General features: G+C 44.8%; 1 protein-coding gene across 1 annotated transcript in view; it reads left to right on the forward strand.

The window, feature by feature from the left end:
* INSR (insulin receptor) overlaps window positions 1–14,023 on the forward strand; it is a 110,397-nt gene that overhangs the window by 32,043 nt on the left and 64,331 nt on the right. The window lies entirely within an intron of this gene.

Raw genomic sequence — 14,023 nt, forward strand, 5'->3', positions numbered from 1 at the left:
CTGATCATGTGCACTGACCCTAAGCCCGGCGTTCTGAGATGGTGACAATGCATGTCACCACTAATGACACTGGGCAATAGGCATTGAATAGCATGTTGGCATGCTCCTGTGGGCGTGCTAACATGCTAAAAGGGCGGAATGAGCACAGGGACTAACGCCCTTGCGACTAGTCACTGGCTTCATTAGCATATCATAAAGGATCTTTAGATATACTTTTTCTAAAGATCTCTTCATCTATGCTACTATAACCTGTGACAAGCAGAGATTAGAAATATGCACCTAGAACTGCTCATGGCTCTGGGTGTATATTGCCCGACAGGTTCCCTTTTATTGGCAAAATTCATTACAGGTGTTTTGATGCATGAATCGCCCAATACATTTGGGGTTTAATTAGAATTGGTATTTAAACTCTTCATCATGCTGTGCACGTTTTGATATCATGAAACCAAGACGACAACTAACAATTCATCAACAGTATCTCGCTATTTCGATGCTTCAAGCAGCGTGTTGTCAGACGGTAGTGGCCACTGAGCTTAAAGTGTCACAGAGTGACAACAGAGATACAGGGAGACTGACAGAAAGGTATATAAGTGGATGCCCTTTGACCTCATCCTACACTAATAACTGCTTAATTGTGAACAATGCCTTTCCGAATCTGATGATGATGAATGCCAAATAACTCAAGGCACATTTTAAGGTAGGTGAGAGGCACCCAAGTGTCATGTCAGAACATTCAAAAACTGTTTACCTCAGCATAGTCTGCATGGTAGACAACCTGCAAGGGAACATTGCCAAACCACCAGGGACGGGCGTCATCTTCTTGCTGGACGAGGGACTAGTGGATCTCAGTGCTGTTCACTGATGAAAGTTGATTCATGCTGAGAAGAAATGATGGCAACCAACGATATTAAACATGTCAAGGAAAGCGCTACATATCGTCCACTGTTGTCATCAGACGAGCCTTTACTGGTGGTAGTATTACAGTGTGGGCAGGTGTGTTTAGTCAATATAGAACTGCCTACACTTTGTGACTGGTACAGTAACAAGTCCCTACTACTTTAATAACTTAATAATTTTTTTTTTTTTTTTTTTTTACTGCACTATTCTAAGTCCTGTTGTCCCCCTGCCATAGAGATAGTTCTGTTTCATATAACTTGTTCTTTTTTTTTTTTTTTTTTTTTTTTTTTACTGCACTATTCTAAGTCCTGTTGTGTATAAATACGTGACTCTTCAGATTTTGTGTTATACCATGCCTGATGAAGAGACCTGAGTAGTCTCGAAAGCTTGCAATTATTACCATCTTTTCAGTTAGCCATTAAAAGGTATCAACCACTGAGGACTCTCTGTTCTTTTAAACAATTTTTTTCTCTACTGGCTAACACGGTACAAAGATATATTTTACTTGTACTTTAATAACATCATTAATCCAGTCATTGTACCTCTCCCATGAACAACACAGGCCTAATTTCATCTTCTTGGACAACAATGCTCTAGCTCATTGAGACCGCATTATTAAGCAATGGCTGCTGAAGAGGTACGTCAAATGGAATGGCCTACACTTTTTTTCCAGACCTGAATACCATAGAAAACCTGTGGAATCAGCTGAGTTGTCATGTAGAGGCTCGTAACTCTGCATCCCAGAAACTCAATGACCTGAGGACTGCCCTTCAAGAAGAGTGAGATGCCATGACACAGCAGGCAATAAGTCGACTTGAGAACACCATGAGATGTTGTTGTCAAGCTGTAATTGATGCTCAAGACCACATGACAAGTTATTGAGACAGTGACATTATTTTGAGGGGTATACCCACCACTGTTGTTGGCTTTTGAGATGAGGAAATCACCATTGCATATCCCTAACTTTTTGTAAGTAATGTAGGTCCCCAATCCCCTATGCAAGGCAAAAAAAAGACTTTTGTACTATACCGGTCCGATGGGTGCCATCGTATCAGTATCCACCATCGTGCTCCTTCGGTAGGGCAGAGAGAAGTAAGCAAGCACAACAGCACGATAGAGGACACTGTGTGGATAATATAGGGCGCGTCATCGACACAAAGCAGGGAAGGAGGACAATGATTGCAAGAATATGAGACGCCGGACCGAGACCAGCGACGTCCATTGGCCTATACCGTACCGTAGGTGAGTAAAATAAAAGGTTTTTTTCTTTGCATTGCAGAGTGGATTGGGAACACATACAGTATACAGCATTCCAAAATGCTGTATATGAGGACTTATAGGTGCTGGCCCTATTTTATATAGGGAAAACCTGGTGACCGGTTCCCTTTAAGCATGGTATCACTTGTCCTTTGGGTTGGAGAATGCCTCCTTTCTGGTGTAAGCTCTTTAAAGGAGTTTCTCCCTCTAAAACCAATAGATGAATAACCTTTTGGATCCTCCCATAGCTACATTATCCTGGATTACAGATGCTTCTCTTTTCGTCTTGTACTCCATGCAGGGAAATATTTTATGTATCAGCATGTGACACTAGCAATAGAGATGAGCGAAGTTCAGTTCAGCAGGCTCAGCCGGACTGTAGATAAAGTTCGGTTTAGGATCTAGACTTGACCTGAACCCCAATGAAGTCACTAATTGGGCAGTTCGGGACTCTGCCCACATACAGCCAACTATAAGCAGAATACTTCCTTGAGTGGGGTTTTCCATATTTATTTATTTATTTATTTTTTTGTGCTCTCTACATCCGATCCCGCTGTTGTTACACCCCAGTGCGAGCCATTCAAACACTGCAAATGGTGAGCACGGGGCTGAGCACTGACCGGATCCGAGCACAGCGATGCTCGCATGAGAATTGTTCATACGTAAAGCACCGGAACTATGTTTTGTTGTTTTTCTTTTTGTAAAGTCTGTGTTCGGTACAAACACCGAACCTCAGGTTCGCTCATGTCTAAGGATATCGAGAAGAGAAGCTGAATGCTTGTTTCAGTAGCTAAACCACCCCACCTTGACTGCTGATGCATAGACTGGCTTAAAGAGGTGGGCCAGTACCTAAAATATCCTTTCTAAATATCTATCTTGCACCCTAAACATTTTGTTCTTCGTTTTATTATACATTACCCTACAGTTCTCCCTATATCATTATTATAGGTGTTTGTTTACTGCACCTCCTGTGATGTTTTGTTTGAGTGGTATCAAATATGACGTTATGGGTGGCTGGGGCTGCACTCACTCCCGCTGCATTTCTCATCCCTGCTGGAATAGGACATCACCAGGGAGCGGCGCTGCAGTTACTTACTACAGTTTTTTACATTGCTGCCTCTGAACGTGTCCTGGTTCCATTGCCCTGATGGAAGCTGTAGGAGAGGTGAGTACAGCGCCCACATTTTGCTTCTATCTCCAGTTGCTAGATATGGAGAATTGTAGGGCATTTTATGATAAACCGAATTAGAAAAGTGGTTATGGTGTAAAGAGAAATTTAGAAAGGACATTTTAGGTACCGGACCAACCATTTAACTATTAATTTGTTTGTTTTCGCACAAAAAACAAGTAAATAAGAGCCTGGCTGGCCAAAATTGTATCTCTTAAGCCACGTTCACATATTCAGGATTTGGTGAGTTACAAGTCAAAACCAGGAGTGGGACAGTCAGAGGAAAAGTATAATAGAAACACGGCACCACTTCTGTATTTATTACCCACTCCTGCTTTTGGATTAGAAACACTAATGTAAAATACTGACCAAAATATTGAACTTGTCAACATGGCCTTAGGGAAAGTAAAGAGAAACCAAACAGAAGGAGAAAAAGATTGGATGATAAACACTGTTTGAAATGTTTCACTTTCCATAGGTCATCAGAGAACATTAGAAAGCAGTGCATATGGCACCACTCGAGCTTTTTGTTTAGTTCAGTGCTTTAAATATTAGTCCCCTTCCCCCTGCCTTATGCTCACCTGCCGCCGTCTTCATCTGTTTCCAACATTGCTCCAGTCGGTCTCCAGCAATTTTTGATCTGTTGGCAGCTCCATCGTTTATGGGGCGCGCCGGAGGTCACAACTCAATAGTACTCTGAGAGCCTTGTTCTGGCCTCCTTCTGGCTCCAATAGAGATGCATTGAGCGCTTGTGTCTTAACTTCTGACTTACGGCCGGTCAGAAGTTACAGGTACAAAAAATTCTGGAGTGGTGCTTTAATATAATAATAATAATAATTTATTCATTTATATAGTGCTATTAATTCCATAGCACTTTACATACATTGGCAACACTGTCCCCATCGGGGCTCACAATCTAAGGTCCCTAACTATATGTAGGTAACCCACGCAAACATGGAGAGAACATACAAACTCCTTGCAGATGTTGTCCTTGGTGGGAATTGAACCCAGGACCCCAGCGCTGCAAGACTGCACTACTAACCACTGAGCCACCGTGCCACCGTGCCACCCATAATATGTACTGTATTGATGATCTGTAAGGTTAGGCAGGTAGAGGTAATGGGCTCTGTGTGACTAGGCACTCTGTTTTGAACTCTTGGGTACCTTTAATCAGACATGGCTACACTAATGGTTTCCATATTTGTTACAGTAGTGTACTAAATCGAATAGCCAAATGCCCAAAAATCCCATTTTGACCAGTCCAAAATAAAATTTGTTCAAAGGAACCTGTCACGTGTAAAAATGCTATTATCCTGCAGGTATGGGGTTAATCGGCGTTTTGATGCTGGGAGAAAATGAACTTCCTCCCGTTTACACCGGCTGTGTTCTGGTTTCAGTCACGGGGACACACTGTGTGTGGAAAGTGACGGCTGTAACCAGGCCCCCTGTACTGACTGATAATTGGTTGCTACTCTCCATACACAGAGCGGTGACTGAACCCTCGCCGGTGCCGCCCCCGTGACTGAAACCGGAACGCTGCTGGGGGAATAAAGTTAATTTCCTCCCGGCAGCGGGGTTCAGCAAGTTTGAAATGCAGAGTAACCCAATATCTGCAGGTTATAACGTTTTTACATGTGACAGGTTCCTTTTAAATTAAAAATCAGTACCTAGTGCAAATCACACTCTGTCCCTTATTGGTCTGAACCAGGGAAAAAGTAATGGCTTCTGTCCCTATTCTCTACATTGAGCCTCCCCCTCGTCTGAAGTGGCTGACAAAAGGGAGCAGTAGCTCAGCCTTACTTGATCAACACTGTTCCTTTACTGTAAAACATGCAATCTTTTCTCCTGACACTGAAAGGGTTACTGACCTTTCAGAAAGCAACAATTCTAAGCATGGAATGTATGCAGCTGTGAGAAGTTCCCTCTCCTCCTCCCTCCATTTCTGGTGTGTCTCCATTACTGAACCTCTGTGTTCTCCATTCACCTATTCCCTGACCTCTGGCTCCTAGTAATGGCGCTGTGATGGGACAAGGACTGGACAGGTTGTAACCAAATGGCTATTCTCAATCCGTATAGACACCAGCTTATGGCAGGCCCTATGGTTACCTACCTGTGTATATTCTAGGGAGATTGCTCCTGAGCAGTGTTGAGCGGACCCGGACCGGCAAAATCCGGATCCGCACGGTTTGGGCGGCAGATTCGTGTCTGACCCAGACGCGGGATTCTAGGTGCACGATCCGGATCCGGTGTTTTTTTTTTTTTGTTTGTTTGTTTTTTCCCTCTCCCTCTCTCCCATTCCACTCCCCTTTGGCATATATGGGGCTGAACTCCGGATCGGATCCGGACTTCTTTCTCAACCCGCCGGGTAGCCGCCGGACCCGGATTTTTGACTATGCGCTCAACTCTACTCCTGAGAGCTGTCAAGTGAGCAATAGTACAGAACACAAGTTATTGTTTGCCCGCAAGTCCCTTTCGTTTCATCTTTCCTCTGTATTCACACTTTGCGGTTTGTTTTAGTTTTTGTTTTATTTTTTCTTTTGCAACATTCTGGTAAAACATAAATTAAAAATAATTTTTTTTTTTTTTTTTTTACACACTGTGCTCTGTGGTCTGGTATTGATGGTGAACACTGGTCCCTTCAGCAGTTGCATACATTTTATATCCGCAGACACCCAGAATTCCCTCCAGAAAATCTCACTTGGTGCTCAAAACAATATTTCAGTGCCCCATTGTCAAAAAGCTAACGTCAAGGCCATGTTCGATCTCTCTGGTCACAAATTGATTTTCTGACCCTGTCAAAAAATAACTGAAATGTATTTAAAGAAGTGGTTCACCCATATTTATTATTTTCTAGGTCGATATTATATTGACAAACAATGTTTCTCTCAAATACCCTATGTTGGCAATAGTGCCTGTGAGAGGTGCTATTGCGGACCGCTGTTTCCCATCGCTTGGGCTCCGTGACCTTGGGGATCCGGTGATGTCATGTCAACTTCCTGCTGACCTGACATCACCGTGGCCGGCCACAATCTCCGTGATTGATTTGGCTGTGGGTGGTGTTTCACCGCTCAGCACAGCCCAGCATGACAACCCATCAGCTCCCTGCTCCCTCCTCCCTCATAGCAGAGCGCTGCAAGCTGAGACACGCTGGGCTGTGACAAACGGTGAAACTCCGCCCACAGCCCAGTGACTCAGGAAGACTGGGATCGGCCGTGGTGATGTCACGTGATCAGGAGGTTGACGTAACATCACCAGATCCCCGAGGTCACGGAGCCCGGGGGTCAAGCGATGGGGAAAAAGCGGACTGCAAAAGCGCCGCTCATAGGCACTATTGCCAACATAAGGTACTGTATTTGAGAGAAACATAGTTTCTAAACATAATATTGATCTAGCACATAATAAATATGGGTGAACCACTTCTTTAAAGGGAATCTGTCAGCAGTTTTTTGCTCCCCCATCTCAGCAGCATAATGTAGCGACGGAGACTTACTGGGCTGCTTGCCCTTGTTTTGATAAAATCACTGTGAATGTATTGCATGTTTTGTAAATATTGTGTCATATGGATTGCAACGTGATCTTTTGCAATGTATTCTCGTGGAATATATAGTGTAGCCTGTGATATGTAGCTCTGATAATGTGATCTATAATGAGTAATCTTTTTATATGTGGCTACCAGACTGTAGGCGAAGGAAGTAGTTACGTGTTGGGACTAAGCCCACAACGGGAGGATTAGCTGATTATTATTATTATTTATTATTATAGCGCCATTTATTCCATAGCGCTTTACAAGTGAAAGAGGGTATACGTACAACAATCATTAACAGTACAAAACAGACTGGTATAGGAGGAGAGAGGACCCTGCCCGTGAGGGCTCACAGTCTACAGGGAATGGGTGATGGTATGATAGGTGAGGACAGAGCTGGTTGCGCAGTTGTCTACTGGACTGAGGGCTATTGTAGGTTGTAGGCTTGTTGGAAAAGGTGGGTCTTGAGGTTCCTCTTGAAGCTTTCCACGGTAGGGGAGAGTCTGATGTGCTGAGGTAGAGCGTTCCAGAGTATGGGGGATGCACGGGAGAAATCTTGTACGCGATTGTGGGAAGAGGAGATAAGAGAGGAGCAGAGAAGGAGATCTTGTGAGGATCTGAGGTTGCATGTGTAGGTCACAGATGTAGGGAGGAGACAGGTTGTGCATGGCTTTGTATGTCATGGTTAGTGTTTTGAACTGGATACGTTGGGTGATGGGAAGCCAGTGAAGGGATTGGCAGAGTGGCGAGGCTGGGGAGTAGCAAGGGGAGAGGTGGATTAAGCGGGCCGCAGAGTTTAGGATAGATTGGAGGGGTGCAAGAGTGTTGGAAGGGAGGCCAGAGAGCAGGAGGTTGCAGTAGTCGAGGCGGGAGATGATGAGGGCATGCACTAATGTTTTTGCTGATTCTTGGTTAAGGAAAGCACGGATCCGGGAGATGTTTTTGAGTTGTAATCGGCATGAGTTGAAGAGGGCTTGGATGTGTGGCTTGAAGGATGGAGCAGGGTCGAGGGTCACTCCAAGGCAACGAGCTTGTGAGACTGGGGAGAGTAAGCAACCATCGAGTTTGATGGAAAGGCTTGTTGGAGGAGATGAGTGAGGAGGAGGAGGAAAGACAATGAGCTCTGTTTTGTCCATGTTAGGCTTTAGGAATCGTGCAGAGAAGAAGGATGAAATAGCAGACAGACATTGTGGAAATTTGGTTAGTAGAGAGGTAATGTCAGGTGCAGAGAGGTAGATCTGTGTGTCATCGGCATAGAGATGATACTGGAAGCCGTGGAACTCTATGAGCTGTCCCAGGCCGAAGGTGTAGATGGAGAACAGCAGGGGTCCAAGAACTGAGCCTTGGGGGACACCGACAGATAGGGGGCGAGATGAGGAAGTGGTGTGAGAATGGGAGACGCTGAAAGTTCGGTCGGTTAGGTATGAGGATATCCAAGATAGGACCAAGTCTGTGATGCCCAGAGATGAGAGAATCTGTAGTAGGAGGGAATGGTCAACTGTGTCGAAGGCAGAGGACAGGTCCAGTAGGAGGAGGATAGAGTAGTGTTGCTTGGCTTTGGCGGTTAGTAGGTCATTAGTGACTTTAGTTACGGCAGTTTCAGTGGAATGATGCGGTCGAAGCCAGATTGTAGCTGGTGAAAGAGGGAGCAGGAGGAGAGGTATGAGGACAGTTCAAGATGGACATGCTGTTCTAGTAGTTTTGAGGCATAGGGGAGAAGTGATATGGGGCGATAGTTTGACACAGAGAATGGGTCAAGGGAGGGCTTTTTGAGGATGGGTGTAATAGAGGCATGTTTAAAGCATGAAGGGAATACACCAGTTGTTAGTGATAGGTTGAAGAGATGGGTTAAGGCTGGGATGAGGACTGCGGTGATGTTGGGGATGAGGTGTGATGGGAGCGGGTCCAGTGCACAGGTTGTTAGATGTGATCTTGAGAGTAGAGTGGAAAGATTGTTTTCTATCATGGTCGAGAAGCTGGATTTGGAGGAAGAAGGCTGAGTAGCTATGATGAAGGGGCTGTGGTGATTGTGGGCCAAAGCTTGCTCTGATGGTGTCAATCTTCTGCTTGAAGAAAGAGGCAAAGTCTTCAGCTGAGAGGAGAGGAGAGGGAGGTGGTGCTGGAGGACGGAGGAGAGAATTGAAAGTGTTGAATAGCTGTTTAGGGTTGTGAGAGAGAGGATATGGGGAATGAGAAGTAGGTTTGTTTTGCAGCAGTGAGTGTGGACTTGAAAGTGGTCAGGGACTCTTTATATGCAATGAAGTGCTCAGTGGAATGAGACCTCTTCCATCTGCGCTCAGCAATTCTGGAAGCCCGTCTCAGTTCTTTAGTCTGCCTCGTGTGCCAGGGTTGCCTGTTGATTGTGCGGGTTTTCGTGTGTGTGAGGGGGGCGGCTGGTTCGAGAGCCACAGAGATTGTAGTGTTGTATAAAGTTGCAGCAGCATCTGCATCGTGTAGAAATGCAATGTCTGTGAGAGGGAGAAGGGACTGAGAAAGGGCGTGTAAATCAAGGTGTTTTATATTTCTGCGAGGGTGTGAAAGTTTGTGGAGGGGGGGTTGCGTAGTTGGAGAAGAGAGGGAAGAGAATGTGAGTAGGTTGTGTTCAGACAGGGGGAGAGGTGAGTTAGAGAGGTTAGATAGGGAACAGAGGCGAGTGAAGATGAGGTCCAGCGTGTGGCCATCTTTGTGAGTAGCTGCAGAAGACCATTGGGTGAGGCCAAAGGAGGAAGCGAGTGTAGAAGCTTGGAGACAGATGAGTGGGAAGTGTCAATGGGGATGTTAAAGTCACTCATGATGATGGTGGGGATGTTGGTGGAAAGGAAGTGTAGTAGCCAGGTGGTGAAATGGTCAAAAAAGGCAGTGGCTGGCCCTGGAGGGCGGTAAATGACAGCCAGGTGAAGGTTGGAGGGGATGTAAATGCGTACGGAGTGAACCTCAAAAGATGGGAGAGTAACAGAGGGTGGTAGTGGAATTGGTGTAAAGGAGCATTGGTCGGACAGGAGCAAACTGATGGGGTAAAGGACAATTCCTTCAAGAACATTGGTGAAGACTCTGTGTGTAATAGAGACAGACGTATAGTCTGTAGGCTCTCGAGGCCATATGCAGTGGGTGACAAGGCAGGAGAAGGAAGGAGACCAGAACGGAGATGGCGTGATCCTCAAGTGTTGGTGAGACATTGAGCAGAAACAGTGAGGCTAGAGACCGACCCTTGAATGGAGCTGCTCCAGACTGAAGGAGCCGGAGGACAGTACTTTAGTAGCCAGGTCCCTAGTCATCAAGGTAACAAGTTCATCCCAACTGGCGTGACAGTAGTTGGCTTACCCTGGCATGATCTCCCCTGAAGTGTCAAAAGAGCCTAATCTCTGCTTCGCCATAGTGTCAAAACCCCCCATACCCAGTCCTCTATAAGAAGAGGCATGATACCCAGTCCTCTATAAGAAGAGACATGGAAGGACTGTCATCAACTCTACTGTTGTGGTGGACAGGGCGGAGCTGGGACTCATAGGACCAGTGCAAATAGAGGCAACCGAGTGGGAATTGAGACTGTGTTTGAGACTGCTGTGTACAAATGGAACTACTTGGAAGCTATGTGTTCACTATCTCATCTATGAACTTGTTGCAGAGTTGTTGTGTAAGATGACCTAGTGGTCTCCTGAGTCGTTATGTGGTCTTGGCCAGGCGAATGGCCCACAAGACGCAAGTTCACACACCCAGCCAGCATTGGGTATTTCATACAGCGTGCCAGGTCATCTGGAGTAAATCCCACGACTACTGCCCCACGACACCCTACACATGAATATGAAGGACTACCAGGCAGCAGGCCAAGTAGTCCATTATAACCTCCTGCTGATAAAACAGTGATTTCTTCAAAACCGTAGTAAGCAGCCCCATAAGTGATACAACCTTGGAATCACCCCTACATTATGCTGCTCTTAGATTACGTGGCAAAAACCTGAAGACAGATTCCTTTTAAATAAATACCTGTATTTGCAATCACCTTACAACTCCAAATAACATTTCCCTCAGGTTAGGAGATGCAGTATTAAGGAATTGCTATGCATGCATGGCACTGCTATTATGGAGGCTTCCTTTTCCTAATTGAGCTGACATTTCTTGAAAAAGCCACATAACAAGCTCCATTTGTAAAAATGCTTCTTTTCTGCCGTCTTTCTGCCTCGGCTTTTCTGCGAGGGCTCCATTTTGTAATTGACAGTCAGACACCCATGTCTTTGGTATGCAGTATGGCTGGAATTACCGGCCTTGTCAGAGGCCCTGGATCAGATTACTGGAAAAAGACGATTTCTTCTCTTTTCCTCTTGCACAAAGGCAGCGCAGCTTAAAGCTGTAGATCTTTAGCATAAAAGCTCATGGCTGCTGTGACAGCTACACTTCAGCAGGCTTCAGCTATTTCATCTATTGTTCCAGTGTTATCTGAGGCCACACTTTTTTGTTGTAAAACCTGTAGCAAAAAGCAAAAAACTCTTCATGGTTCTGATGATCTTTTACTTTTGATAAAAATATATAGGTAGCTGCACTTTCAGGACTCATTTTAAGGCAGTGTTCACACTATGAATTATGTGGTAGCCCCCATTCACTTGCTGGTGGCCAAGAGTCCTCTGTTGGGGTGGCATACAGTTAGATTTAGTGTAATCAGTATCCCAAAACTGCACCATCAATAATATCAATCAAGAGCTCATACAATAATATATCCGATAGAGAAAAAGAGTTCAAACTCCATTTTATGTATAAAAATATATTGCTTTATTAAACAAATTAATGAAAAAAATGCTAAAAAGGTGACCATACATATGCAGGTACAGGTGTGGTACACAAAAAGATGAATCACATGACACACATACAAAAAAATATATAATGGGAAATAGGCTCTGAGATGCCGTATGCTCATCTATACCTATTGAATCTAATTTAATATGCTGCTACCCATAAATTGATCCTAATATGGCTCCAAGAGCTCAGTGGATCTCTTATTACTTTAGAATAGAGTAAAACAGTCAGTTATGCAGAGTATACAAAAATGACATGCTTACCCATAGTGTTCCCTGTACTGGTCAGTGAGTCACCGACCCCAACGCGTGTTTCCACCCATGTCTTTGGTATGCAGTATGTCTGCAATTACCGAACATGTCAGAGGCCCTGGATCAGATTAAAGAGGGTTTCTTCTCTTTTCCTCTTGCACAAAGGAGGCCAACTTAAAGCTATAGGTCTTTAGTGTAAAAGCTCATGGCTGCTGTGACTGCTACACTTCAGCAGGCTTCAGCTATTTTGTCTCTTATTACTTTAGAATAGAGTAAAACAGCCAGTTATGCAGAGTATACAAAAATTACATGCTTACCCATGGTGTTCCCTGTACTGGTCAGTGAGTCACCAACCCCAATGCATGTTTTGTGTAGGGCTTCCTCGGGGGGGGCCATGACACACTGTGTGACAAGGTGACTTTATATATGCTTTATAATGCAGGGGGTCCAGTAATATTCCATATGCGGCACATGCGCATCGGCGATCCCAGCCACCAATGCATCAGTTCCGGCAATCAAGATCACACCAGGTGATCTTGATTGCCAGCATTTGTGGCAGCGTTGGAGCTTTATATCTGAGTACAACTGTGAGATGTAGCCATGAATTTTTTTATGCTGCAGTCAGAGGTGTTGTCCACCACCGTCCTCTTCCAGCTTGATTAAAATAAACCCAATCTATACTCTCCTGCGCCAGCAATGTCGGCGCCTCTGTTCCCAGAGAGTGACGTGAATTGTTGCATCCGGTGAGTGGCCACTGACTGCGGCTAATCAATATTCCATCAGGCTGGATGTCCAAAGGAGGCTTTAAAAAATGTATAGAATTCATTGAAATTGCTTACGAGCCACAAACAAAGTGTAAGGGAAGCCTACAAGACTGTAGCGTCCGGTGCTTATCTGCAAGGACTCGTAGTGCGGCAAGCTCATTCTATACGTGGTGTAAAGTACTGTGCATATACGGTACTGATACGCGCTATGTGGCATAATACAGTCTCTCCATGTGTGCGTCTTGTACAGTGTGTGCCATTTCTTGCATGTTAGAGCACATTGATAATGTGTCATGTGCCTGTTATCTGTATATGTAGAAATCCATTATAAGTCCTCATCACAGTCACATTGGAGCTTTCCTCTATGTAAACATATTAGCTGACGTGTGCAGGAGCTGCCGGAGCACACTACAGAATGCTGGCTGCAGCTGACATGTTTGTTTTGCTGCTTATATAGCGCCGTCATATTCCACAGCGCTTTACAGACACGGCCATTCCAGTCCCCATTGGGCCTCCCTATCTGCTATGTGTACTTCCTTTTCCCCAGCACTGTGCTACTGTCTTTTCTTCTCCTTCCTCATGGTATGGCTCCCTCCTAATTACCCTGCAGCAATGTACACTAACATGTGTACCGTGCACTTCCCCATTCACTTGTTAGCCACACCTAGCATTGAAAGGGTTATTCACATACTGTAGTTCCTTTTTACCCAAGCACATTAAGGTTTAGTGGGCAGGGGGGAAGCTTTGGAAGAGAAGGGGGTGTTGCAAAAAAAAGGAGGGCAGATCCCTGGCTGGGCTGTTTCCAGCAAGCTGGCCATTGGTTAAGTATAAGGGCGGCACTTTGGTAGATGTGGAGTCCTGGAGTGGAGTGCAGCAGGACTGGAGGAGATGTAGTACTGTGCTCAGTGACCTTATCTGCTTATGTCCTCATTCAGATGTGCGCTGTCAGCACTACCCTGTGTGTGGAGCCGTAAACACCTACATCCCTATTATTATGTAGAAAATCAGAGATGTTCTCCTTGCCTTCATCATGGACCGGCGTCTATACACATTGTATCTTCTGCATTCCCACTTGGAGCATGTAATCATTTGTATCGTTATTGCTACATATGTGTGTATATGCTTACAAATAACACGTATACACTTTGTATCTTCTGTATTCTCATTTGTATCGTTATTGCTACATATGTCAGTATATGCTTACAAATAACACGTATACACTTTGTATCTTTTTACCTTATTTATTGTATTGTATCCTTGAGCTGTGAATTCAATAAAACAGGTTTAAAAGGATAGAACACCACAGTATTTATCCCCCCCTCCTAGAATAGTAGGGACTTGTGATCAGATTAATGGAGTGATAGCTGCCAGTGCAGGC

The sequence above is a fragment of the Anomaloglossus baeobatrachus genome, chromosome 1 (genome assembly GCF_048569485.1).
Source record: "Anomaloglossus baeobatrachus isolate aAnoBae1 chromosome 1, aAnoBae1.hap1, whole genome shotgun sequence".
Lineage (NCBI taxonomy): Eukaryota > Metazoa > Chordata > Amphibia > Anura > Aromobatidae > Anomaloglossus > Anomaloglossus baeobatrachus.